A 17,613-nucleotide genomic window follows, 5' to 3' on the forward strand; every position below is an offset into this window, starting at 1 on the left:
GATTGTTGCTCTAATGACTACAGGCTCCCCTTTTGTACTGAGGCAAGAATGATCTGCCTCTCCTAGATCTCCTACTCCTACCCACTCTAATAATAACTCAGGGTGCGGGTTGATGCCTGTTCTTCCAACCTCTCTCCTGGGCCAGCCGTTACAAGGGGATGCCACCCTAGTTCAGCCTACTCCTGAATTAGATTCGCCAGGACTGGAGGCAACAGTAAATCCTCCTGTTATTGACTGCCCTCTGGTGAACTCCAGTCCAACTACAATTCCTCCTGGCACTTCAGATTGACATTGCTTGTATCATCGCCCTTTAAAATGTTTGATGTGGAATGTGGCCAGCTTTCAAGGCTGGCAGATGCTGAATCTGCTAGATACTTTGCTGACTTTGATCTTTTGCTTTTTCAGGAGATATGGTTGTCTGAAGAACTCCACCTGCATAGCTTTACAGCCTTTTCAGTCAGAGCAACCCCAGGGAGTGGCAGAGGCCAGCCATGCAGCGGGCTGAGTATATTTATCGCTACTACCATCAAGGCCACAATTACCAATTTGCCTAATTGTGAGCAGTATGCTATGGCCTTGCTGCTATGGCCTTGCTGCTTTCTATATCCCATCTTATTGCCCATGCTCTCAGATTAAGATTGTATGGTCTTAACTTAAGGCCTATATAGAAGAGCTGCAATGCTCTGTACCACACGTATATACCGTGATTGCTGGTTAATTCAATGCCAGAATGGGAATTAACAATAAGATATTATATACTAAATTCTAGTATTTTCCCTTGGCCCATGAAATTCCTCCACCATTAATTGCCCATCAATTTAAGGACAGAATAGGGAATTGCACAAGTCTGTGTCTGTCCCAAACTTTTGATGAATTAAACTTGCAATTGTTGAATGGTGCTAAAATTGATGACCATGCAGCTGAGTACACTTTTGGGGCTGGTTCCAGATTTTTCACAGTTGATTATATGGTGATCTCTCCTGGCTTACTTATATATCTTGAGAAATTTTAAATTGCTAGTCGCCTGGAGAGTGGTCACCTCCCTGGAGAGTTACAACAGAATTTCTCTGGTAGCCTAATATTTGCTGAACTGACCTATCTTTCAAACTTAGATCTGGAGGCGCATCCCTCCTCGGTTAGGTGGTCTGATAGTCTGGGGGAGCAGGTCAGGTTAATGCTGGGATCTACAAGTCTGATCTCTCTCCACTCAGTATTGCTAATAAATGAGATGGATGATGATATTTTAGACCACTATAATAATATTGTTCTGGCACTCCAGCCTGTAACAAGCCCACAGTTTACTCTAAGAGCTGGTTTGATAAAGACTGCATTAATGCCCAAAGTGAGCTGCTTATTGCTTATCAAGCACATAGGGACTGCCCTTTGTTTGCTTCCCTCCAGAGCACCATACTGCAGAAAAAACAATATATGCAGTTACTGAAAAATAAAAAGAGAGATGCCGTGAGAGTAGACTGGCAACAATTGATAGCAGCCACAAGATCAAAAAACCCCTCATTGTTTTGGTGTATGATTGCCCTATATCCATCTCGTGGTATAGCCCACATTAATTGTGTGATCCGCACCTTGGTTTGCAAGGAACACTTTCATAAGTTATATAAAGTGTAACCCTATTATATTTATTTATTTGTTTATTTATTTATTTATTTACACAGTCAGACAGGTGTTGTTGACTGGTTTGTTTTATCCAGACATCGAGTCCTTCCCAAGGACCTGGGATGGCTGAATTTTATCATCAATGTTGTTGCTGTTATTATAGATATCGTCGCAAAATATAGGCTGTTCCCAGTAAAGCTGCTTTTTGTAATTGGCTGATGGTGATTTCTATTGTTATTGTTGTTATATAATAGAGATGAAGAAACTGGCACAAACCCAATATGTGATGTGGGTCAGCTGCCAGAATGGCCTCCTGTGTCTTGTTCTGAAATAGACGCTTTGGTAAGACAGTTAAAACCTGGTAAAGCCCCAGGATATGACCATATATCAGCAGTGGTAATCAGAAATAATCTGGCATGGTGGACCCCAGTCCTGACTTTGTTGTTTTCACATATTGATAAGACAGCTCATGTCCCGAAGGATTGGGTTGTGGCAGTAATTATTCCAATTCACAAGAAAGGTAATAGGAAGCTCCCTGACAACTATAGACCTGTTTGTCTGCTCAGTGTGATAAGTGAGCTTTATGCCAGATACTTGTATGAGAGACTGCTAGACTGGTTTGAAATGGACAGCATCTTGGCTGAGGAGCAGTTTGGCTTCCATGCAGGCATTCTGTCATGGACCCAGCCTTAATTTGCAGCATATAGTAGGGAAATACTCCTCCAATTCTAGCTGTGCTTTGTTTGCAGGATTGGATGATTTCAGGGCCACTTTTGTTTTGATCCCTAGGGAGAAACTCTGGAACAAGCTACTAAATTCATCAATGGATCATTGGCTATTATGCTTGATAATAAAACTTCATGAAAACTCCTGTATAAGAGTGTGCTATAGTGCACAGGGGCACCTCACCAAGGATGGTCTAACATTTAGGGGAGTAAGAAAAAGATGCATTTCGGCTCCACTTTTGTTTAACTTTTAAATTAATTCCCTTGCTTCCAATTTAAACAATTTGGATCATCACCCTCCCAAATTAGTGGGTAAGCATCTCGCTATTCTCTTGTATGCAGATGATGCCATCATTCTTTTGCAAACTCCAATAGGTTTAAGAAGAGCATTGTGCTCTTTGGCCTCCTATTGTAAGGAGCACTCACTTGAAATTAATTATAGTAAAACCAAGATTCTAGTCTTTGCGAAAAGACCAAAAATTTACAATTGGATACTAAATGGGTACAAGTTGGAACAAGTAATACAATTTAAGTACCTTGGTGTAATATTTCAGGCCCCTGGCTGCAGATCTGTGCACAGAGAATATGTTAGAATGCTAAGAAGAGCACACAGGCAATTAATCTTATTGCTATTCCTGGGGTGCCCATCTTATCCCTGCAGCTATTAAACACTTTGAGGCCAAAGTCCATGCACAGCTCTTGTGCGGAGTGCAGCTGGGCATATGCCCTAATTTCTCTAAATCATAAGTGGTTCAATCTAATTTCCTGAAGAATATATTTCAGGTCCCCAGCTGCATTCGTAGGGCGGTTCTATGGCTGGAAGCAGGGTTGCTCAAAACAGAGGCTAGGGCTTGGATTATTATTTTTGAATTCTGGCTTAAGCTCATTTTCTATCCCATCGGTTTAGCCCCATTGGTGCTAAAGGACATATATCACTCAAGGTGGGGAAAAAGGGGAGGAGGAAAGGCTATATTACGATTTTTTCTTCCACCACACTGCTAACCCCGGGTTATGAAAATGCCAGACTCAAAATAAGGGAAAGAGTTTATCAGTTTGATGGTTGTGGAATGAGTAGAGCTACTCCTCTTCATGCCCCATTGATCTCGGAGGTCCTGGATCTCAGACTTAGTAACTGTCTCTGTCCAACCACCATGACTGCTCCCACTTCACAAAGACCTGCTATCTCAAGGACCTCACTTTCACCCAGAACCAGAATGGCTCCAATTCTGCACCTGGAAGTTGAGCACTTGAAACTGGCCACCAAAGGCTGCTCCCTGGCTCTTCAAGACATTACACATTTTCTAAAAGGACCATCTGATCTCGCTCTTCCTCTTGTTCCTCATTTCCCCTTTTAGATCCTGAATAAAGTACTAAACACCCAGGCTCCCTTTGAGCCCTTATCCTCTGCCCCCATTAAGGTGGTGTCTTACAATGTTCTCTTCCTTGTAGCAATTATGTCTGCTCACAGGGTCTCGGAGCTGGGGACCTATGTGCAAAGAGCTCTATCTTTTCCAACCTGATTTTGTCATGTTAAACCTTAACTCTACTTTGTCCCCAAGATCAATTCTACCTTCTGACACTCACAAGTTCTCCCCTCATTCTGTCAAGCTTCTTCTCACCCTAGAGAAAAGACATGGCGTATGCTTGATGCATGCAGGGCCCTGTACATTTATATCTGCCACACCAAAGAATTTCTCAGATCTGACTCTGTGCTTTTCCTTTCATGACTCTCCCTTGGGAACTAAGGTGTCTAAAGTGACATTGGTCAGATTGATCAGAGCATGCTTCACCCTGATCTACAAAACCCTCAATCTACCAGTTCCTGGAGGCATCACTGCTCACTCCACACTGAGTGCTTCTGCTCCTGGATAGCTGCAGGGCAGCTACATGGCCCCCCCTCATGCCACTTATTCAACATTACAAAATACCATCCTTCCTGACAGCCCAGGTGGCCTTTGGCCACAGGTTGTTTAAATACATCCTCTCCCACCCATTTCCTCACTGCTTGGGCATGTCCCATCATGATCACTTCCAGCACAGTGGAGAAAGGAATATTGGACTTAATTGTGAAGGATTCTTTTCCCCTGTGACTGGAGGTCATCAGACCCTCCCTTGGATATATATCATTCTATTGGGGACAGGGTTTTCTATGTGGGGTGTTTTTTTTTGGGGGGGGGGGTGGAGACCGGTACCAGGGCATTCCAGTATTTGAAACCTGTCCCTAATGTTTGTTCATGTTTGTTTTTCCTTGTTATAACATCTAGCCTTCCTAAGCTTTCTATCTCTTTCTATAAATGCTGAACTCTACACAACAACATGTGCAGGTTCCCCAATCACTTCCTAGAGATGCCCATAGTAACTGTTCAGGCAGAATTCAAGACATATCATAGTTTTGCATAATGTTCTTTAGAAAGCCTTTCTTTCATCTTCAGACTGTAGGCAATGAAAGGCTTGCTTAGCCATCAATGGATGAAGGAGGGAGGAAAGAACTGCTAGCATGGAACTCTTCCTGACTATGTTTAACTACGTTTCAATTTAGAACAAGAAGATGAGGAGCACTGCCTGGTTGCTTTGAGTCATCTTATTTATTTATTTATTTTCTATGTAAACTGCTTTGGAAACTTTTGTTGAAAAGCGGTGTATAAATATTTGTTGTTCTTGTGTCCTTTGAAGCACACAAAGTGGTGAACTGAGCAAGCCTGATAACATCCTCTTACAGTGTGACTCACATGGCAACATGAACATATGGTACTGGTGTGATGAGAATCCATGAAATTCTGAAGAGTTACACACTAAATGACTTTATATTGCTAAATCCCATACACTGATACATTGTCAGACAAAACATTTCCCAGGAGATTCTGCAAGGCTGGGATAACATGACTTTCAGTGATGACAACAAACAGCACAATATCTTTTTTTAAAAATGTAAATTATGCCAAAAGTTGAAGTTCAGCATCATAATTACTACTCGATTACATGCAATTCTACACTTTGACCACCGACCTAACAATGTTTGTTTTATGTGAAAGCTATATTCAAAAGCTGAGGTCCTGTGATATTTTGCATTCAGGAGGGGCAGGAGAAATTACAAATATATGAATGTTCAGTTGTGAACTCTAGAAACAATGTACAAAATAGGCTGTGTGTTTTTAAGGAACAATGAGAGGACAAGAGAAATGCAGCCGATTATTGAGGCAAAATGGAGATCTGGGCTGAAAGCCAAAAGGGGCTTGTCTAGTTACAGAGAGCTAGAAGCACTGCATTGAGGAACACAGAATGGTGTGCAGAAGAGCTTGTTCAGTTCAAAACCATCCACTACCTTAATGATGTGTTGCTCATTATAGCAAGCTTTAGCACTGGGTTTAGCACTGTCGATGAAATACAGCTTTAGTGCTCATCCCAACTGAACCATATGTATTTACGCATCATGCATTTGCACACATCCATCCCTTGCTTCCAACTGTCCTTCTTCCTTTGTTGTCTTTTTTTTTTTAGGGTAGAAACCAGAGCATATGCTTGACATGCACAAACGCCTGAGTTCTGCCCACAGCATCTCCAGTTCAAGGATCTCATAAAGGAGATCTTGGAGAACTGCTATCAACCATAGAGAGAAATAATGACAAATGGTTTGACTCTTTCTTCAATGTGGCCTCTGCCTTTTACATCAATGGGCTTCACGCATGCATGGAGACCATGTCGGAATCTACCAAGCTTCTATCCCTGATTTTTAGCAGGAACCCTGCCCCACTACCACTATATGTGGCTTTGCCTCTCCTCATCCCCTCAGGCTTTCGTCATCTGCGTTACTGTTGACTTCGTCAGGACTATTAGGCTTCGAAAGAACTGTGAATAGAACATAGTTTGTTGTTCTCTTTGCTGTTTTCCCCTGATATCCCTACTTTTTAATTTAGCCTCATGTAGTTGCATTTTCCCCCTTTGCTGTTTTATTTTAGTCAGTCCCCCGGCCCCATCTAGTGTCCCCACTCTTGCCAGGTGGAACGCTAGGGCCTCTGGCCGTTTCTGTGCCTTATGCCAGGCATGGCAGAATTCAAAAAGTGTGTTAATGGTATGAAATTGCCAGACACACACAGAGAATGTTTGCTGTGCGTGGGAGAAGCACACGTGGTAGAAGCCCGCTCACATTGCCAAAAGCTTAAAAGACAAGCACAGAAGAATAGGGCTTTGAGGATTTTCTGTTTTGTGGGAATGAACTCTGCGTGCTTCACAGGGCTTGTCAGAATGCAACAGTCCTGCTCTATCAGGCAAAGTAGTCCTTGCTAAGCAGCTGGACTCTGCCATGGTGATTCTCCACTCTCCCAAACTTCTCCTAATACTGATAGTGTCAGTACCTGCTGCTTCCGTGTCAAGAGAAGGACCTTCCGGAGCCACTGCAGCGCCTCCACCTCCCTCTGTCCCAGTCACATCCAGCTTGGGCTCAATATCGAAGGAGGGAGCTTTGGGGTCTGCAGTCCAGAAAAACTTAAGAAAGCCCAGGAAGCCCTATTGGCTAGTTAGTCTGTAATGCACATCCTTACAAAGAAAAAGGGAGAAGAGGCTGCAGTAGAGGCCTCCATTCCAAAGAAGAAGAAAAAGTTCCCACCCTCACATGCATCTGAGAATGAGGCAGTCACTGGAAGTGCTGATCACTGGTTACTGAGACCTGTGCAGGACAAGGAAGCAGAGCTAGAGGAGGCAGAGTTTGTGCCTGGGGATGAATTCCCCAACAGTCGTCCAACTTGGTCACACTCCCCCATGGAAGAGGAGCAGGATGAAGGGATCAGGGAGGAGACCCATACTACCCCTTCCCGGAGGCAAGTGACTACCTGGAAGAGAAATGGGATAATGCTTCACCCTGTCCTGGTTCGGGGCCAGGCACTTTGATCAATCCAAATATGCTAGGGAGGCTTCCCACTGGAATAAGGGATCCTCTTTCCAGGATCAAAATTTTCCTGGTGAGCATCAGCACTCTGGAGACTATTTGGACTGCTACTATGGGGAAAGTGCTGCACCAGACATGAGGTGTTCCTGGGCACTGGGACCATCTCAAATCCGAATGATTGATGATGACTATGCTTCAGAACACAATAGGAGTTACCGCCCTTCCTTTGTCTCTCATCTCAGAGACAACCCTAGATCCAGAGATGAATGGCATGATTGGGGTTGCTTGGATTGTTATGGCAATTTGCGCTACAGCTTAAGAGGTTTCAGTCCCAAAGATGTTCATGGTCCCCGTGCTGCCCACCTTCACTTGTTCAAAATAAACATCTGGGAATGAATAAGATTTATTTATTTATTTTATTTATATAGTACATTTATATACTGCCCCTTACAAAAATATCCCTGGCAGTTCACAATAATACCATTAAAACATTAACAGAATTAAAGTAATTTGAAATACAATAAAAATGCTAAAACTGAAGCTTTAAAATATGCTATCTAAAAATCCTGCGCTGCCTTTGAAAATTGCCGAGTCTGCACTGCCACCAGAGACCCCGGCTTTCCTAGCTGTGCCAGAAGAGCTGGCTGCAGACCCTGAACCAGAGAATAATGCACTGCTGACAGATATCGAGGGAGAATCAGGAGGAGATGATCTGCAGACTTCATCATCACAGGCATCCTGCATTCTGGATCAGTCACCAGATAATAAATGGATGTCAACTTCTGAGGACTTGCAATTACTCTTAGCTTATGTTTCACATTTGGCTGCTGCCCTAGGGGTCAACCTAGACATGCAGCAGAAAGGGGAGCTTGACCCTTTATTTAGCTTAATTGATGTGGAAACTAAAGTTCCTGCATCCCTGCCTTTGAACATGGCTCTATTGGAAGTGGTGAAGAGCTATTGGGGACAGCTGTCTTCAATACCTCGGCTTACACATCGCCCTGAGAATTTGTATAGGGTCCAAATGGATGAAAATGTTTCTGCTTTTCTACAAAGGCATCCTACTCCGAATTCTGTTGTGATAGAGGCCACTTTGAATAAGACCACTCCACTAATAATCTGGGCAATAAGGAAGGATGGAAATTAGATATGTTTGGCAGACAACTATATTCAGCTAAAGAACAGGCAAAGTTCTTCTTAAAGGAGGCTGCACAACTTGCCGAACAGGAACTTTATTCTGCCCGCCTCTTGGTGGAATGTGCCACCAAGGCGACAGCGAAGCCTGTGACCTTACAAAGACACGTGTGGCTCCATTCATTAGGTCTCACTTAGGAAGCTTGTGCTAGGACTGAGGATATGCCCTATGAAGGCCAAGCCCTGTTTGGAGAACAGACCGATAAGACCTTACAAAAGGTGCACAAAATGAAAAGCACAGCTGGATCCATGTCCTTTGTCACTATTTGAATAAGCAGCAGAAACAGCGGAGATGGTCTTCCTTTCAATCATCTGGATCATCTTCCCTACCAACAGGGCAAGTCTGCTCTGAAGAAACAGAGACAGTCCACATTCCAAAAAGGATAAGATTTATAGTTTTAATATTTTTAATACTGGGTTTTAAATGTTTTAAATGATTTTAATTGTTAGATTTAACATTTTAAATGATTTTAATTGTTAGAGCTACTATTTTAAATGATTTTAATTGTAAACCGCACAGAGATGTAAGTTTTGGGCAGTATAGAGATATTTTAAATAAATTAAATAAGTAAATAAACAATGGCACACCCCAATTCTCACTCAGCACTCAAATGGCTCCTTATCTGGCTTCCTGGGACCCAATAACATTAGACCAATGGGTGCTTATTATTGTTCACCTGGGATATGTGCTGGAGTTCAGCACCAGGCCACCTTACTCAGCATTCTCCTCCATACATATTCCATTCCCGCCCTAGAGGAAGGAGTGTCAGCCCTTCCCCTAAAGGATACAATAGAGAAGGTGACCAATACCAGCATACCTGCATTTTATTCCTGGTATTTTAGCCAGATGGTGGGCCCCGCCCGATTTTAGATTTCAGGAACCTCCACAGGTTCATACTAACAAGGGTTTCCGCATGCTTTCTATTCCAACCATTCTGTCATTGCTGGGGAAAAATTATGCCTAGTTTCCCTGTACCTTCGGGATGTCTATTATTATATAGCCATTCGGCCTCAACACCGCAGGTTCCTCAGGTTCAATATCGACAGAAGTACCAATTCAAGGCACTCCCCTTCGGCCTCACTTCAGTGCCCAGGGTCTTTATGAAGTGTAAAGCCCCAGTGGTGGCATACCTGCAGCAAAACAGTCTACACTTTTTTCCATTTTTGATGACCAGATGATAGCAGCAAGTTCCCTGGGACAGGCCCTGGATGCTTTGAATCTGGCTGTAGAAATCCTGGAACCCTTGGGCCTTCAAATCAATTACAAGAAATCGCATATGACCCCTACAAAACACATCCAGTTTATAGGCCTGGTGTTCGATACTCATCTATTACGTGTTTACCTACCCCAGGCATGCATCTGCAACACAGTAAAACTGGCAAACTGTGTAGCAGAACAGCCCCTTGTATAAGCGAAGGTCTTTCAGCGCCTGTTAGGGCATATGCAGGCTACTACCTGCATTCTGCCCCACGCCTGTATGATGCTGTCAATCCACCAAGATGCTTCAAGCAGGTTTCTGCGAATCCCAAGCTGTGTTCACAAGGATGTAAGCTGGTGGGCCCACCCAGATCACCTGACCATTGGCATCTCATTTCATCCTCCCTTACTGCCTTCAGTTGTTATGATGGGCACCTCAGAAAGAGCCTGGGGAGTGCACAGAGGTTGCCATCACATCAGCAGACATTGGACTCTGGTTAGGGGACATGAATTATGTAGAGCTACAGGTGTTACGTACGCAAGGGTTTTCTTCCCATTATCTGGGGGCGTGTCACTATACAAATGGACAACACCACGGCCAAGGCCTACGTGAGACCAGCAAGGGGGCACAGGCTCCAGGTCTCTCCTATGGCTGGTGCTAGAACTTTGGCGCTGGTGCATTCTTCACCAGGTGAGCCCTCACGCTGTCCACATCCAAGGAACAGAGAATGTTCAGGCAGACAGCTTGAGCAGGTCCAGCACTATTTCTCATGAGTAGAAATTGAACCACGAGATCATTTGGGATGTGTTCGACTGATGGGGATACCCATCCATAGACCTTTTTGCAACAGACCTAAATGCACAATGTGTCCAATATTGCTCCAGGGTGGGGATAGGAACAGCTTCCATGGGGGATGCATTTGAGATAATAATAAATAATAATAATAATAATAATAATAATAATAATAATAATAATAATAATAATAAATTTGATGTCTGTACCGCCCTTCCAAAAATGGCTCAGAGTGGTTTACACAGAGAAATAACAAACACATAAGATGGAACCCTGTCCCCAAAGGGTTCACATTCTAAAAAGAAACATAAGATAGACACAAGCAACAGTCACTGGAAGTACTGTGCTGGGGGTGGATAGGGCCAGTTACTCTCCCCCTGCTAAATAAAGAGAATCACCACGGTAAAAGGTGCCTCTTTTGCCCAGTTAGCAGGGGAGATGACTTGGAGGGATTGGTACCTATAGATTTTTCCACCGATCCATGTGGTGAAGCGTTTTCTCAATGGTCTCTCTCATACTCCACCGGATGCCCCAATGGTGGCTCCTGCAAGGGACTTTAGTCTTGGGGTGCCTTTTACACCCTTCCTTTGAGCCATTGGCTAAGGTGGAATCTAGACTGTTTACGTGGAAGGTAGCCTTCCTGGTGGCCAGCACATCTGCTCGTAGGGTTGGAGAGCTTTGGGTTTTGCATATAGATGCCCCTTACTTGAGCTTTCATGATGACAAAGTGGTGCTCCTCCCGGATATTCAATTTTTGCCTAAGGTAGTTTCGACCTTTCATTGTTCACAACCCCTTACTCTACTGAGTTCTTCAAAAATCCAGTCTCACAGGCAGAACAGAGGCTTCATAGACTGCATGTACGTAGGGCTTTGGCCTTCTATATATAAAGGTCTGCAGAATGGAAGCAGTCTAATCTGTTTGTAGCTTCTGTTTGTAGCTTATGATGGGCCCAGGTGGGGCATACAGATATCAGCTAAGTTGCTTTCTAGATGAATTGTATCTACCATAGAACTCTGTTATAAATTGGGGGGGGGACACCCAAATTACCCCCCTTCCATAAAAGCTCATTCTACAAGAACAGTTGCCTCTTCATCAGCATTTGATTGCTTGGTATCTCCTCTAGAGATGATTTGCCAAGCAGCTACTTGGGCTACACAGCACTCTTTCGTTCAACATTATGCCATCGACTCCAGGGTGTGTAGAGAAGGGCATTTTGAAGGGCTGTTCTTCAGTCAATTTTTGATTGAGCCCTCCTCCAGGTATGGCAGCTTGTTATGCGCCTATTGGTGTAAAAGTAAGACCACACTAAAGAACAACAGGTTTCTTACCTGTAACTTTGGTTCTTTTCGTTGTCATCTGCTCTTTTACATGCCACCCCCATCTACCCCGCTGAGTCTAATTTAACTGTCCACAGACTCTGGAACTGTCTGCTCAAGACAGGGGGTGGGGTTCCCGCCAAAAATCAGGGATAGAAGCTTGGTAGATTCCGACGTGGTCTCTGTGCATGTGTGAAGCCCATTGGTGTAAAAAAGCTTATGACTACTAGAAGAACCAAAGTTACAGGTAAGCAACCCATTATATAAGGCAGTGTCATATATACACATAAATCCCCTACTGTCAAAATTTAGACTGTAACTTGTAAGCACCTCAGGGCAGTTTCCTATATTTTTGCCTGTGATAGGCTGGAGCTTCATGTTGTGTGGTAGGCCATATTCAGGAAACTGGATTGTTGAACTGTGAAGTAAGGAGTACTGACAAATTGAAAATACTTAAATTATAACTTCAAATTGCTGCTGTCTCTCTTTCTTTCATGAAATCAGTGTTGAGCTGACCTTTTGCAGTAATTAAAAATGTTATTTTCTCTCTCTCGCCTCAGTACAAGCTGAAGTTTCCCAGGAAGAGTTTCCTTGAAATTATCTTTTTCACAAAGCCACATATCAAGAAAGAAAATGCTCCCAGAGGGGGAAAAGCAACAAACTGTCTCCAAGATGTATTGTTCTTTTTCTATTAATGGAAATTGCAATGCACCTCTTCCCCCACCCCTAACACTTCAACAATTGATAGGTTATTTCAGAAAGGCAGCGAAATTGGAATAAGACAAATCAAGCAGAGCTGAACATGTCCTCTCTTTTACATGCTGACGTTTCTGTGTAGCCAGCAGATAAAAGAGCTTCTTATTTTAAAAGTGCCCAAGAGAATAGGAGCAGAAAAAGGAAATGGCCCATGACAGCTGAAGGCTCAGACATGCATCGTATCTGAGATCAAGGGTAACAGTTCATACACAACTACCTGTATGGCTGTTCATCTACAAAACACTCATTCCTGATCAAAATGCTGGTGTTATTACAATATACTTACTGATGAGACAGCCCCAACATAAAATAAAAATGTCATGTGTTTTCCAAAGGATACTCCATAAATAGGAGTATCTCTGAATTATATAAGAGTTAGTTTATTAATAATTAGGGTTTTTTAAAAAACAAATCAACTAATGGATTACATTTAAAGACATTTGGTGATCACATTTAAATACCTTCCTGAAATAATGAAGTGGGGTACCATTTCAGATTTATAGCAAGATTCAAAGATCTACCCCTAGATAGAATAAACAAATTAATACAAAATTAATGTCCCCATCCAACCCCCTGCAAAAAAAAGAGAGAAAAGAAGACAGTAAGGTCATTGACATGACTGCGGGGAATGGGGAGGGATGGGTGTGAGGTGCACTGGGGTATCTCCTGGCTTCCCCCCAGTAAGGCTTCCCCCCAGCACAAAACTGGCTGGCCTGATTCAGTTTGAGTCTGAACTGGACCCAAACTGGACCAGGCCAGTTTGATGTTATCCCCCCCATCAACCCCCCTCAATTCAGTTCGGGGAGGTTTGAAAGTATATATAATCTTTTTAGTACTTACCCCTTCCAAGGGGCTTCTCTGAGGCCATAGGTGGGGGTCCACAGAGGCTTCCTGGGTCATGACCCAGCCACAAAGGGGCCCATTGTGCATGCATGGCGGCCTCCAAAATGGCCACCGCAATAGGGTTAAGGCCCGGGAAAGGCAATTTTTGCCACAAGGAAGACTGGTAGGGGGAGGGGAAACCTCCACGGACCCCCCACATGACCTCAGAGAAGCCCCTGGAGGGGATAAGTACTTAAAAAAATGTGAACCCCCCAAATGGCCAGGGGTGAGGGTTTTGGTCTGCAGTCGGACTGAACAGAGGGTAGTTTGGTTCAACCCCGAACTGTTGAACGGAACCCTTTTGACATAGAACCCATTCCACATTGAACCCGTTTCCACATCCCTACCCCAATCCCTATGACTCACCACACAACCAATCAGTGTAGTAGGAAGCATGCACTCGTCCTCCTACCTCCTCACTTTAGCCCAGGTTTCAAACCCAGGTTACCTGGCAGAGCAGCACTGAGATTAGTAGTGATCCCAGCAGTTCTCATGAATAGCCCTGTCCAGGCTAGCACTGTCCTACCAGGTAGGGCTTCATGAGAACCTCAGTGACTGACATCCTAACAATGCATTTCCATAAGATCATTGTCTTTGCACAAGAACAATGTGCAGGGAAGTTCTGCTACATTGGGAGCTTGTGTTCCAGACTAGTGTTTTGCTAACTTAATGCAGCATAAGGATGTTGCCCTAAAATAAGGGTCTATTCAGGACTTGTCCTTGCTCTAGCAAAAGATCTTGACAAGTTGCACAGCTCAATGTACAACACTGTTGCTCAAGAATTTTCTGCACCATTGTTGCACAACACTCATTGCTTTAGACTTCCTCAGCATTGTTGCTCAAGACTACACAACCTTGTATATGCTTCAGAGAAGGTCTTCCACTAGTGGTCGCACAACATTGCAGAGCACCATAACAGAGCTCTGCAACCTTCTTGTGCAAGTGCAATGTTGTTCATTGCACAAGTGCATTGTCAGTCAAGATGCCAGCCAGTATGTTAAGAGCATTTGTTGTGTTTACTTTTTCATAGCTCAGAATGAGTACAGTAGAACCTCGTTGTTCATGCAACAGCTATCTGCAGTTCTGTGGGGTGTCTGATTGACACCCATTTTCAGAATCCATGGATACAAAAGCGTTAAAACCCACATATATGTAGTTCCTAGAGAGCCGGAAGTGACCTTGGAGGTCACTTCTGGCCACAATTTTGTCAGTTGGAGCCATTTTTTGGGGAAAGACTCATTTTCCCTGCAATTTTTCAGTTTGTAGGAGGCACTTTGCAACTTCGGGGGTATTCCTGGATACATCCTGGGCACATGGAGCATGGTACATTACAGAAATTCATGCTTTTTTGGTGCCCCCCTCTTAGGCACTTTTTCTCCATCCTGGAACCTAACCCCCATTTCCCATAGGAATAATGCCTCATTACTCATGGTTCCGTTAGTCGCAGTAGTAGGCGAGGAATGGAACCCCTGTGAATAACGAGGTTCTCCTGTAAAGTGTTGCTGTGCAATAATCAGATGTAATGTATAACTGAGGGGCTATCCCTCAATTAACTGTTCCCCCTTTTGGAAGTACAAAAATATCGCAAGTGCACTAACTTGTGGACAGTCTAACCGATTGGAACCAAATTTGCTACAGCTGAATGGACACATAGGGCTGCCCCAGTGGTGTAGTTTGTGGTGATGTGATCCAGATGGTGGAGTGCGAAACTTTGAGGAGCAAGTGCACTAACTTGAGAACTGTCTAACTGATGTGAACTGAATTTGGTACAGTTGTACTGAGTGACACACAGGGACACCTCAATGGTGTAGTTTGTAATGATGTCATCCACTCCAATCCAAGATGATGGGTGCATGAACATTTGAGGTGCAAGAGATCTAACTTGTGGACCTTGATTTGAACCAAATTTAGTCCAGTTGTAGACAGTGAAAGGAAAGTAGGCTGATTAGTTCTTACTAGAGCAACTTGTTTAATTTAAAGTTGTGTTGTGAGCTGGCCAGAGAACAATCCCATCTAGAACTGGCTGAATATCATTCACCCATGCAGAGGCACCACTGACCAACAGTACAGCTGTCTTGTCAAGACTGAGTTGTTCACCCTCATCCATTACTACATCCAGGCACTGATTCAGTGCAGTCACTGCTTCACCTACATCTGATGAAAAAGAGAGTTACAACAGAGTGTCATCCACATGACACTCAGGCCAAATATCCGGAAGACCTCTCCCAGCAGTTTCATGTAGATATTAAACAGCATAGGGGAAAGAATGGAACCCTGTGAAACCTCAAAGCACAACTGCCAACGGGATTAGAGAAGTAATCCCCCAGCACCACCTTTGGGAAACAGGCTTTGAGGTAGGAATGCAACCACCTCCAAGCAGTGCCTCCCACACCCAACTTGGACAGCCTGTCCAGAAGGATACCATTGTCAATGATATCAAAAGCTGCTGAATAAACAGGGTTGCATTCCTGCTGTCTCTCTCTCTCTCTCTACACAGGTCATCCCACAAGGTGACCAAAGCAGTTCCAAAACCAGGCCTGAAGCCTGATGAAATGGATCTAGATACTCCATTTCCTCCAAGTGTGTCTGGAGTAGGGGAGAAGTCGGACTAAACCGTGGATCCACGAACTGGTTCAGTGGTTCAAGGAGCTATGCTTGTAAAGGGGAATTACAAGCAAAGGGGAATCCCTGAAAAGGCTTCTAAAGGGCAGCCAGGGCGGGGGGGCAGCAGGACAGCATTTTTTTAACCCCTGCTAACTGGGCAAAGAGGCACCTTTTACTGTGGTGATTCTCTTTATTTAGCAGGGGGAGAGTAACTGGCCCTATCCACCCCCAGCACAGTACTTCCAGTGACTGTTGCTGGTGTCTATCTTATGTTTCATTTTAGAATGGGAGCCCTTTGGGGACAGAGAGCCATCTTATTTATTTATTGTTTCTCTTTGTAACCCGCCCTGAGCTATTTTTGGAAGGGCGGTATAGAAATCAAAATAACAATAACAACAACAACAACAACAACAGACCTTGAAGAGCACCTCAACACCATAGGGGCCACAGAAATCACCATCAGCCAATTACAAAAAGCAGCTTTACTGGGAACAGCCTACATTCTCCAACGATATCTATAACAATTGACAATAAAATTCTGGCATCCCAGGTCCTTGGGAAGGACTCGATGTCTGGATAAAACAAACCAGTCAATAACACCTGTCTGACTGTGTAAAATAATAATAATAATAATAATAATAATAATAATAATATATATATATATATATATATATAAATTCCCCTTTGCTTGTAAAGGGGAATCCTCTAAGCAGCCTTCCTGAAGGTTGGACCAGTTCACGATTGAGCCACTCAAACAAGCCCAGTGTGTGGTGGACCGGTTCACTGAGAACTGTTCGTACAGACCCCTAGTCTGGAGCTGATTTACCATTACACTCTCAAGCATCTTGCCCAGGAAGGGAATATTGGCCACAGGCCTATCCTTGTTTACGTAATCTGGGCCCAGACTAGGTTTCTTTAGGAGTGTTCGAATAATAGCTTTCTGCTAGTGTTGCTTGTTAAGAAATCTGTTGTTGATTTACTAAGTCAAAAGAGCTTCATCCCCATTGCTTTATAATGCTATCTAGTGACAGTAATAAAACACACACAAAAATCCCCAAGAGCATACAAAGCCACTATTTTTCATTTCCTTCCACCATGATAGAAAATTTGGAGATGAATTTTACGTGAACAATTTACTCCACAACTCAACATGACAGAGTTTTGACAACTGTCCCTTGCTCCCTTACGTTACATTTCCTGGTAGAATACCAAATATAAAGCTATTGATTTTGGCTTTAGACAATTGCAGTTGCTTGCTTTGCTAGAATGCTTATGTATCTATTGTCTTCAACAGAACGAAAGCAGGCACAGTGAAAGAAGTATATCGTTATTTCTAGACAATTTGACTAAGTGGTAAATACATACTGTTTGTCAGTAAAGCAGAAAATGTCAAACAATCAGCACCAGCACCATTCTGCTTAACAGAGGACTAGAAGAAGCCATAGCAGCAGACAAGAAGCTTATGCCATGTGGAGTTTCACAGTGAATTTTTCACATATTGGGGCTAAACTACACATATAGTAATGTGTTATAGCCTTCATTGAAACACATCACTGGAACCCACTATCTGCTGAGACAGACCATTGGTCCATCTAGCTCATTATTTCTGCTCTGATTAGCAGCAGCTCTCTAGGACTTCAGGGAGGGA

The sequence above is a fragment of the Hemicordylus capensis genome, chromosome 3, assembly GCF_027244095.1.
Source record: "Hemicordylus capensis ecotype Gifberg chromosome 3, rHemCap1.1.pri, whole genome shotgun sequence".
NCBI classification, from domain to species: domain Eukaryota; kingdom Metazoa; phylum Chordata; class Lepidosauria; order Squamata; family Cordylidae; genus Hemicordylus; species Hemicordylus capensis.